This window comes from Tenebrio molitor, chromosome 9 (assembly GCF_963966145.1).
Source record: "Tenebrio molitor chromosome 9, icTenMoli1.1, whole genome shotgun sequence".
NCBI lineage: Eukaryota > Metazoa > Arthropoda > Insecta > Coleoptera > Tenebrionidae > Tenebrio > Tenebrio molitor.
The window spans coordinates 17965279-17977300 of record NC_091054.1 but is presented as its reverse complement, the minus strand read 5'-3'; the positions used below and the strand labels follow the sequence as shown (position 1 = coordinate 17977300).

Below are 12022 nucleotides of genomic sequence, written 5' to 3'. Positions count from 1 at the left end.
CTGGATTCCATCTTGTCACTTCGTGTTGCACCCTGTCTAAAATGTTCTTGTCCTTGATCAAGTTTGGTCTCCATACAGGAATAGCAAACTCAAGGTGAGGTCGGATATATGTTGTATAGAGTTTGGATACCAGATCTGGTGAAGCATTGTCAAACACGTGTTTAAGCAAATACAACACCCTCCTTGCCCTACCCGCAGAAGCTAAGCACTGTTCAGACCAACTTAATGTATCTGTAACAATCACTCCTAAATCGTTATGAGATTTCTTAACCAACAATTCGCTTCCGTTTATGAAATAAACCAATTTAGGATTGTTTATGCCACAATGTAATACACAACATTTTGACGTATTTAGAGGAATCTGCCATTTTTTACTCCACTCCGTTACAATATTTAGTTTCGCTTGTAGGTCTGTTTTTTGTGGATCACCAAATATTTTTATATCATCCGCATATGCGGAATAACAGTTTTCAATACTACGTAATAAATCACATGTATACAGCAAAAACAGAATCGGTCCTAAAACAGAGCCCTGCGGAACGCCACTTACCACAGACCTGAGAGATGATGTGACTTTTCCCACTCTAACACAAAACGTACGATTCGCCAGGAATGCTCCGATCCAACGAAGTAAGCATCCATCAATGCCGCGGGACTTCAGCTTTTTCAACAATAAATCATGCGGGACCTTATCGAAAGCCTTGCTGAAGTCAAGATATATAATTAGTGGAGTAACGATACACAAAAATACGGCGTTATTTCGGAACCGGTAGCAAGAGTTCCGATTGTAATAATTTATTTTTTTTATGTCATGAATACAAAATACTAAAACTATATAGGTTAAAAATTGACGCTCATTCAGGCCTATTCTGTAAGACACTTGGTTAAAAGTTAAACGTTAAAACAACGGTTAAAATATTTTAATCCATTGCGCTATTCTCTAAGCCAAAATTTTAACCAAAAGTTGTTAAAATTTAACTCAAATTGCTAATTTTTAGCGGGTGGTCATACCCAGCCGTTAAAAATTAACTTACGTCAATACGGTTCCAAATTATAATGGCATTCGCGATGAATATTCTTTTGGTGCATGAACTGGAATGAAGGCGACAAATGTACTCGTAAGTAAATTTTTCGACAAATCAAATCTGTCAATTCCATAAATTTTTCTCAATTCTTAAGGGTAATTTTGCCACCGGCGGTAAAAGGAATCATCCTGTACAGCTTTCTCATTGTAGCTTGAGCTGTAAGAACCGGATGCGCAGTGGTCTTACTTCACTAATTTTGTCGCATTTCTTTGCCGCTTCCAGGACCTCTTTATCTGACCTTTTTATTCAACTCTGCGCATCCCTCACAGCTCAAGCTATAATGGGCAAGCTGTAACATATTTGAGTTGATACCTAAAGTGCATCTATCGATATTTAAAACGAACTTTTGATTCCTTGAGTGGTTTATTGCCGCTTAACGAGGGTTGTCGTATACAAGTGGTACCAATTACCAATTACTTTCATTTATAGAGTGAGGGGCAAAAGTAATGCAACAATTCGATAAATCATAAACTGTTGAGTTTTGAAAAAAGAACAAAAACCGGTCGATTTTTAATTTCAATTTCACGTTTTTGAGTAGTCTGTGCCCGTACCAATGTAGTCTGCAACTATTAGTTGAGGTTAGGTATAATTTTGCAAATAATTATGACTGTTGTTCCTCCAGCTGACAGTGATTTGCGACGTTGCCATATGTATTTGTACGCTTCCGTGCCTGACTTCATTCTTCAAAATAACCTAGCCGCTAAAATAATGCTTTTTAACCTACCCGTTAATAGTTTGTCTTACAGAATAGAATTTTGGTTATTTGTAGATAACCGGTTGTTAAAAATTAATTTATTAGCGGATGGTTAAAATTAACAGACGAGTTACAGAATAGGCCCGATAGTGGGAAATACACTCACCGGCACAAAAAGCGACTCATTATGATTTCTTTAATAAATAATCTTGAAATTATATTTGTGCTTATTTTTTTTTATAATAGTTAAATTGGGATATTTTCAAAGATCGGGAGTGCTATGGTCACCATGGCAACCAAATTGTTTTGTTTAAATAAATTATTGAAAAGTTTGCGCTACTTCCATGTTGTGTTTTTGTCGGTTGTTTTACGTGTTAAAATTTTTAATTTGTCAATACGAGATACTAATTCAAAATACTGTTCAAATTTTGACAATTTGTTATAACATAAATTTTTTTTCTAAAAACAGCTTTTATCATTTTTCATTAAAATCTTATTTCCTGTGTTTAATGTTTTGTTTGTCGGATATTCTTTGGCAAAGAATAACTTAAATAGCACCTACCAATACAACATGATACCAAAAAAAAAATCTAAGACAATGAATTACTTAAAATTCAAAGTGAGTAGAACTCTTCAAACGATCATTCTGACAGGTATTGGTAAAAAATATACAAGAGATGCTGAAAGTAAAAATTTATTAAGAGTGTATTATAAAAATTAAATATTTTCCCCGGTTTCATCCTCTTCTATGTCATTTTCATCTAAAATTGTTGATGGTGGGCAATTACAGTGGCCTATTTTTGAATACGTTGTTTTTCAGGAATGGAAAAACAAAATAATCAAGTTGTTGGTACAGTTGGGAGTAAAAAAAAACGGACATCAAAATTGTGACATTTTCAAAAATTCAATATAATCCATTCTTTATTGTCAAGTTTAGGACAACTGGAACATTTGAAGAATTGATCAGACGTACCTACTACCTTGTCAAAAATAAATTACTCCCTATATTTCGAACTTTTAGAGAAATAACGTTTTTCATGTTGTGTAACTAGAATTTTCAGAAGTAATTTTGAATGCCTAAGGTTGGTTACTATGAATTGAGGGATTAAGTTCAATTAAATATGCCGACAGACACCAAAATTGATTGTGAAACGAAAAATCATCTATCACTTAGCGAGGCATTAGTCATTAATTTGCAACTATGACAAGGAATTAGGCACAGCCTTACATTTTTGAGATATCTTTTGTCTGCCACCAGAAACCACATAGCCCCCAACCTAACCAAATTTATGGCAACCTAGTATCGAATATCCCTAAATCCTAGAGAGTTATTTATTTTTGATACGATTGTAGCACAGGTATTAACTGAACTGTCACAATCAGTCTAAATAAGTTTAAATGTAGGAAGGGCGGTTTCACACTTATGACTGTTATGTCAAAAATTATGTCTGGTTTTCTTTACTCTCCACTGTAAGTGCCTTGAAAGTCCGGAAACTTTTGTATTGTTGAAATTCCTCGAAAACTAGAGGTGTTGAATAGGACGATTCGCCGTTTCTGAAGTAACACTGCACAATGAAAATGTTTTGCTATGAAGTGAACATATTGCAATAGCAATTTTAATAGTCAATAATTAATAATGACAGTTCTCCATTGTCATGACATCTGATGACATTTGAATTACATTTTTACGTGTTGCCAACTGAAGTGTATTACTCACGGACCTCTGGATTTTTTTTAATTTTCGATCGCATGGTATTACTGAACACTTTTTTGTCAAAAACCATTAAAAATAATTATATATTTTCTTCAAAAAATGCTAACTATGCGACTCTAGAAGACAAACTGAACGTGTTTCTATCTGAGCCGGTCAACAACGGGCTACCGAACATCTGCCTATTGTTCTTCTTTTTCCACATACAATTAATTCCAAACAAGTTTCAATATAACAATATACTCTTCCCAAAGTCATTCTATATTGTTCTCTAGTATTTTTCTTGCGAAAATAACGATTTCTAACTGGAAAATTTCAGTTCTTATAAATAAACAATAAATTAATGAAACAAACAATGAGCGGCAATTTTTAACCTATAAAGGTTTTAATATGTTTTATTTATAACACATTAAAAAAATTTCGTTCAAATCCGAGCTCTTGCTACCGGTTCCGAAATAAAAACCTAACGTTACTCCACTAAATATCGAGTGGTTGCTTGCTGTCCATCGTTTTTGTCCAAGTATTCGTAGAAATAGCAAACCAGTCACCACAGACCTGCCAGGTATGAACCCACGCTGTTGCTCTGGGATAAGATTGTTATCTTCCATGTGTGCCAATAGCTGCTTGACAATGATTTTTTCCATTACCTTGCAGCTTATGGACCTAAGACTCACATGGCTATAATTTACCGGATCAAGTTTGTCTCCTGATTTGTATAATGGGGTAACAGTTGTTAATAACCACTCCTTTGGCCGAACACCAGCCGCGAACGAGGATGTCATTATTTCAGACAGAGGTGTAGACAACGATATAGCGCAATTTTTTAGGAGTTTTGCTGACATTGTTTGATCTGGAGCAGGTGCTGTATCAACAGAGAGCTGAAGAAGATATTCTTCAACAATCCCCGGATCAAAATCGACATGTGACAATTTAATACCATTCCACGTGGTCACGACAGGGACTGTGCTAATTAATGCCGGTATGCTATAACTTAATGCAAAGCTTCCCGCCAAGGTGTCTGCCGTTTCAATAAAATTGGAGCACAATAGCCCACCCACCCCACGCACAAGCGGAACGGACACTCGACCTGCAATGCGCTTTCTAACATATGAATAAAATGCTTTCGGTTTGTCAATTAATGAATGTTCATACTTGCTTTTTGCTCGTCTAATCTCAGCTTTAAGTTGATTAGAAAACCTTCGATGTTCTACCCGTAATATTTGACTATTGCTAAGGGTTTGTTTATATTTTTTCCACAACTTTTTTTTGTATTTTACTTTATTAAGGAGGCTGTCGTCAATCCAAGGTTTATTACAATTTAACCTTCTACTAAATAATCTAGAGTTAGAATGCACATATGTTCTAATAATTGATAAGAGTTTGTCCCATTGTTACTGAGTAGACAATGATTTTAAAATATTTAAATCAACAAGCGATAGTTCATTGTTAAGGTTTTCAAAGTCAGTTTTAATATAATTATATTCCTTGTATTTTTTTATCAGGGTAAAGAAGCAATTGTAAATCAAATTTTATAGTTGAATGATCTGAAATTTCTATGGAACTTGAAACTTTCACTGAAGTCACAAGATTTTCATCCGTTGTTAAAATTAGATCTAATAAAGATGGATTTTAACAAGTTCGGTACCTGGTGGGTTCATTGACTAATTGAGAAAAACTATTTTCTGACAAAAAATCTACAAATATCTGTTCTGTGTTCGAAGTTGTCGCGCTAGTTTTTGAAGACCAGTTAATGTTGGGAAAATTGAAATCTCCCAGAATAATTAAATTAGGAAACTTTTCCAAGGTAGATGCAATTGTGTCAAGTAAGGTTATGTCATTATTCTGGCTGTTTAAGACCGAATTTGTTGGCGGTCTGTAGACACATGCAATGACAAAATTAAATTGATCGTTTTCGAATTTAATCCATACAGAATCGTAGGGTTTGATAGAAATGTTAAGTTCTGTAATAGTAAATTTTTACTATTTTTTTTTTTTTAAATGCCTTTCCCCTTTCACCTTATTTGGCCTATCAGGTACCTTTTACGGTCGGTTTGTTTTTGTCATCTTTCCTGTGGTGCGGCGGGGCTCCGGGGTACTTTCCCCGGCTACCCACGCCCACCCTCTCTCTTCTCCTTTTTCTGGACGACACAACACGAATACAACAACACACAACATCCATGGGAGGCCCATCCGGCCTGGGATTCGAACCCTGCTGACCTCGCGGTGGTGTCGGAAGAGTGTCGCTCTTCCTTCCACCACCCTACCGTCAGCCCCTGATAGACATACACACACATCCATGGCCCGGCGGAGGTTCCTTCCTTCGAAAAAATCCTCCCCCTTCGGTGGGATTCGAACCCACTAGCGCCGGGACCGCGACCTCGGAGCACTGTCTCCGACAGCCATGCGGCCACCGAGCTACCTTTTTTAAATTTTTACTAATAACCGATTTGTTAACATAGATGCAAACGCCATCCCCCTAAGAGACGACCGGTCGTTTCGAAATAGTAAGTAATTATCAATATTAATTACACTATCTATAATTGATGACTTTAACCTTTCTTTAACCATGTCTCCGAGAGGGCGACGATGGTTGGTAAGGTACTTCTACAAGCAACTCGTTAAATTTGGACGTTATTGAACAGATATTTGTATAGAGAACAGATATATTGAAATTTTCGACAATCAGTTTTTTTTGTATGGTAATGATCTGGGGCACGCGATTAATATACTTAATTGTTAAATTAGTTTCACCGGAGTTTATGCGCTGATTTAATTCTTCACGTAGTGACTTGAGATACTGCATTTGACGAGGTGTTCTGTCCTCTCTTATAACAATTTTCGCATAAACATCCTTACCCAAAAGAACTGATTGTTTTTTTAAGCATGATCGAGCTGAATCGGAATTATTTAAACGCAGTTTAAGCGAAGCTGGTTTCCTGCCGCTACTCTTTCCCAAACGGACAACATTTTCAGGGGATACAGCCAGCGAAGTGTCGATAACCTTCAAAATATCGTTTGCGATCTCCACATTTTCAACATGAGGATCTTTCTTGACATTATATAAGATGACATTGCAGGCTCGAACTGACCTTTCCGCCGACTCCTTAATAATTGCCTTTCGATCTGCAGGGTTAGTGTTTGTGGTATTCGAGCGAATCAGAGTCTCCAACTGAGCAAAACGTTCATCAAATGACGTTTTCATACTATTAACAAGAGTTTTTATCTCCGCCATAGTACTGAACGTTACGTTGCATCAGTTGCAGAGCACTTTAATATTAGCAGACCGAGATTTGATAGATTCAACTTCTTTTTCACTCAAAGTCAGACAACGTATGTGGATGTTTAATGAACAGCCATCACACTTAACGTGTGCCGCTTTTCCACTAACATCCTTAGAGCAGTGGCAACAATTAGCACTCATTGCACCTAATTAATATGCAAGAGGCTCACCCGCTTGTTATTTTTAATGTTTTTATAACGCAACGCTGTGTATTGCTAGGTACAAAAACCCCAGAGGACAAAAACCACGGTAAGATACGGATCGTATCTGTCTCGTTGAAAAATGTATTTAAATACGGCAATAAATAAGTATAGGTGCTTTGAGTACTTACGTAAAAACTTGCAAAAGTTGGATATGCAAAGGTACAAGTAATATCTGAGTTACAAAACGATATAACTTTCGAAAATATACGAATCACACTAAGCACTGGCAAATGGAAAACAGAACGGAGCACGTTGGAACACGTCTGCACACATCCGCAACAAAAGACTTATTCATACTTTTGAATATTCTCTTCTATTATATGTACGGGTACTCTATATTTAGTTTTTCATATTTTTCAATACAAAATTGTAACAATAAATATCACTTTTGTAATAAATGAATTGGAGTAGATAGAGAGTGATAGAATGATAGGAGTAATAAATTAGTGAATTAAAAAAATTAAAATCTGTATTTCTTTTTTCTTGTTTTTGCCTAATACTTTACGGAATTAGAAAAAATCTTGTATGTAATTCGTTGCAAAAACATGTCTTTTTCGCATACGACGTCTAATGTGTCTAATGCGAAAAAGACATTTATTTATGGGCGTGAATTTTGGGACTTCATATTATTGGACCCTTTTAATCTATTATAATATTAATAATTTTATTATTCGACAATTTTCCAGAAGAAAATTATGTCTTACATTTTTAGACAAAATAAGAAATGTATTTATTGTTTGTCTGATAAACCAGATAAACCAGAACCTTTCGGTAAGGGCATGGAAACGGTCAGGGCCTCAGGGCTTATTATTTCAGGTAAAAATTCAGTTTGGTTTCCATACTTATCTATATACTCTACTGCGTATTAGTGGCTGCGTTATAAAGGTGGCAAAACTGAAACACTTCGCCAGTATCGGTCACCCTTAAGGCGGCCTTACACCAAGGCAACCATTGGCAACATGTTGCCCGCAACATTTTTTAGTAATATTGCCGGTCATTACTAAAAAATGTTGCAGGCAACATGTTGCCAATTGTTGCCTTGGTGTAAGGCCGCCTTTATAGTTAGATGGTCTCTCTGAATTTTTATCAGCTGGATTTAATATACTTTTTCTATTATTGATTCAAAAAATTGAAATTCACGCATAGTTATCGGTGCCTGAAGTGGGTCATTTTCTAACGTGTATTTCTTTTTGCATTGTTAGTAAGATCGAAACCATAGAAACCATACAAAACAGTGTGTGAAATGCGATTTCACGCACACGACTATTTCTGTGTTTCACTTCACGCACTGTATTTTATTAGTTACCTAGCAGCATGGTCACTGCATTGAAACTTCAGAGTTCCTTCAAAAATTTGAATTTTTAATTTCAATTTTTTGAATCAATTATAGAAAAAATATTGTTTATATTTCGTGCGCGAAGATGTTTTTGTGCATTCAAAGGCTTATACTGCCTCGACCTTCGTCTCGGCGTAAAAGACCTTTTCATGCACAAAAAACACTCTCTTCACGCACTTAATATAAAAATAACTATTCTAATGCATATTCAAAACATCTGAGATTTTCTTGTTTTAAGCATTTGAATTTATTTGTTTTTGTATTTTTCACATTAATGCAACACTTTTTATTTTTATAATATGTTGGTAATTTAATAAAGGTCCCTCCTCTAAGATGAGTATGTTTACTAGATTGTAAATCAGCATACAAGACTCTGTTAAATCTATATTTTGTATTTTTTGAATTAAAATCTTAATCTACTAGGAAAAAATTGTTTACGTAATCCAATCACATTTCCAGATGTATCAAGTTCATCATATAGGACCATAGCAAGTAGTTTTATTGTTACCGCTTTATGTTTTCTAAATCCCTTTTTAATTTTGTCTCTTACATATGATTGAATTCGATCTAGATAGATTGATAAATCATGTTGATTTATATCTGAATAAAATCTATAGTCAACAAGCATATCATTCCAAGTTCCTTTAACTCGAACTACTTTAACTTCTTCTTCATCTTCGTCATCGTATTGAGGTAATTCTTTTAAATCTTTTGTTTTATTTTCAATTCCCTCTCTCCTTTCTCTTGGTGGAATTATTAAATCATCATCTACTTGTAATTGTTGTAAAAGTTTAAGATTTGTAATTTTATTTTTTTAAAATGTTTTACCTTTAGGGATTTGACCGTTTATAAAATCAATCAGTTCTTGTTTAGATGCTCTTGAATATCCTCTTACTTTAAAATTTTTTATAAACTCATGTAATTGAGTTCTGGTTTTATTGTTTATATCTCTTTGAAATTCTTTTATATATCTTTGTCTGCGTTTCAAGCTTCTAAGTTGAGCTTCCATTTATATAGGAAAAATTTGTTTAAATAATTTTATTAACAAATATTTTGTTAAAAATTTTTTTAGTTAATCAGTGAGTGCCATTCCAATTTAAGATGTGCATCCATATGTCCTCTTCCTATTGGTCTTTTACATTTAGGACATGGTCTTTTTTCATTATTTGTAAAATATTCTGCCCAGCACTTCTTACATATCGACTGATGTGCGTCATTAAGTTTATTATTAAAAAAATAATTTTCTAAAGTCTTTTCCATTTTACATTTTGTACAAACCTTGGTATAACACTCTTTACATATAGTTTGTTTACCACATTTAAATTTTCTAGTTTGAAAATAATTATCATTACTTTTTTCAATATTACATTTACTACAAATACTTGAATCTTGTATTTCTCTTGGTGCAGATTTCGTTTTATAACTCCAACATTCTTTGCAAGTTGCATGATGCCCATCTGAATGATTCTTATTCCTATAATAATTTTCTAAAGTCTTTTCAGTTTTACATTTTGTACAAGACTTCGATTGATTATTGTCCATTTATTTATCAAAATTTTTTGTTAGTAATATAATGACTTGATAAAGATGGGTGAGCAAAGTATTTTTTAAATGGTAACTCAAATTTTTATGGAATTCGATTTTTAAAATTTCCACACCAGTTTGATCTTCTATTTTTATGATTCAATGCAATATTTCTTTATTTGTTTGATGCAAACTAATTGATTTCCATTTTAGTAGTCTAATATGTGTAACTTTTTAACTCAGGTTATTATGTCTAGTTTTCTTAATCATTTTTCTATTTTCTATGCACTTTTTTTCAACAAAAACCACAGATTCAGTTGTTACGTCTGGCTCACATTTTTAAAAAGGTCATAAAAAATAGGGAGTTTCCATAAAAAATTGATGTTTCAATAGATAAAATGAGCCTAAAAACAAGTCATTTTCTCAATTTTTGTGTTTTTGAACCGACTTTAATGGGCTGTTTTTCCAAACTCAACAAACTTCAACGATAAAACTTGAAAATCGACTCATTTTCCTAAAAAAATTGACGATTTGGGAAAATCTGAGTTAGAACTTAGGGTTAAAAATCAGGGTAAAAAGTCAAATTCAAAGTTGTTTTTTGATGTTTTGGTAGAAATACGGGTTTTTGTTGAAAAAAATGCATAGAACATAGGAAAATGACCAAGAAAACTAGACATAATAATCTGAGTTAAAAAGTTACATACCATATACAGAGTGATCAACAAGAAACCAAATCAAGAGTGCTACCTCATCTTTTATTTTATCGAAACGTACGTCGTATACTAATCAGACACTTTTATATAATTGCTGTGCACTCGTTTTGTTGGTTGCCTACCTCTCAAAAATCTATTATTAATTGCCTTTATAAATTGTTTGTAATTCATGAATAATGGATTTAAAAGGAAGTTATTATTAATTATTATTTATTACTGATTAAGGAAAAAACACACAGTTACATAAAATTCCTTCATAAGGCACGTAATCTTTGGTTACAAAATTTTAAGTCATTATTTTTCAGAATTCTTTGTTTTGTTCTTTTCTGTAAGAAAAGTGCTAAAGTTATTATTCTCACATTTTTGGTTAATTGAGAACTTACTCGTATCTTTTCTAGCAGTTTAATTAAAACATTTAAATTATTCCAAGGTCAAAAAATAAGTTTTCACAAAAACTGCTCCAAATGTTCTCCATTGTGGTCCAGAAAGAGTCAAACTCGCCTCTCATATTTTCCAAAAACACTTATGAAGCTGTCAGGTGAAATGGACTGCCAAAATTCATTTATGGTGAAAATTTCTTTAAGGTAATGTGTGGGTTTTATTTCTTGCAACACACAAGGGAAACAAATTAATAGCCTCCTTCAAAATTTTTGCAATAAGTGCATTAACTCAATTTAATTTGCAGTCTTAAACGCCTTATGGAAGTTGAGGGATGTTCCTTGATAATTTGTCGAACATTTTGCACCATTTCTAAAATTTGAACTAAGGACTGACCTGACTTCTTCTTAATGATGGATTATGATTCACTAAAATTAGGCATTATAATTTTAAGACATTGATAAACTTGTTAATAACCAATACCATCAGGTTCAGACATTTGGCTTGAAATTCTTCAGTGTAAGGGGGTACAAAGTAAGGCCAGTCTTCACTTTCTTGTTTCACCCTCTTTCGAAAATAATCTAATAAAAATGCCTTCTTTTTAATGGTAAAACCCATTTTACAACTTATTCTGGAATAATTATTGCTTACAATTCCAATAAACGTCTGTAAATATTGCCGAAATCGAAGATTTGTTTTTTAGGTTAAATCACTTAAATTGTCAACAACAACAATCTTGAATTTTGAAATGTGACATTTAAACGAAACATCTCCGTACCAGTGGCGTCGCGTTCGGCAATAAAGCTGATAATTTACTTACTCTTACAAATGTAAAATGTTGCTCTTATTTATCTTATAAATTGTTTCCCTTATCTTATAATAATAATAAAATGCACAATTATAATTCCAACGTCTAAAATTCATGAGGTATGATTTATTATAAACTAGCGTTTGAGACCACAAATTGTCTACGGCCATGCTTTGAACGTTTATTTGCGTATGATTCTGCTACGACGTGACCGATAATTTGCAACGCTTGCTCTGATTTGGATTCTTGTTGATCACTCTGTACTACTCTCAACTAAGGGGAACTTCTTT

General features: G+C 33.6%; 1 long non-coding RNA gene across 2 annotated transcripts; it reads right to left on the bottom strand.

Moving 5' to 3' along the window:
* Positions 1-10929: 10929 nt before the first annotated feature.
* LOC138139182 (uncharacterized) lies at positions 10930-11643 on the bottom strand. 2 transcript variants are annotated; one of them, XR_011162227.1, is made up of 3 exons: positions 11576-11643; positions 11408-11505; positions 10930-11352 (listed from the first exon to the last, which is right to left on the bottom strand). It is a non-coding gene; the product is annotated as an uncharacterized lncRNA (long non-coding RNA). The 2 variants fall into 2 exon arrangements; XR_011162226.1 differs by having other exon boundaries at positions 11408-11518; positions 11576-11635.
* Positions 11644-12022: the final 379 nt, after the last annotated feature.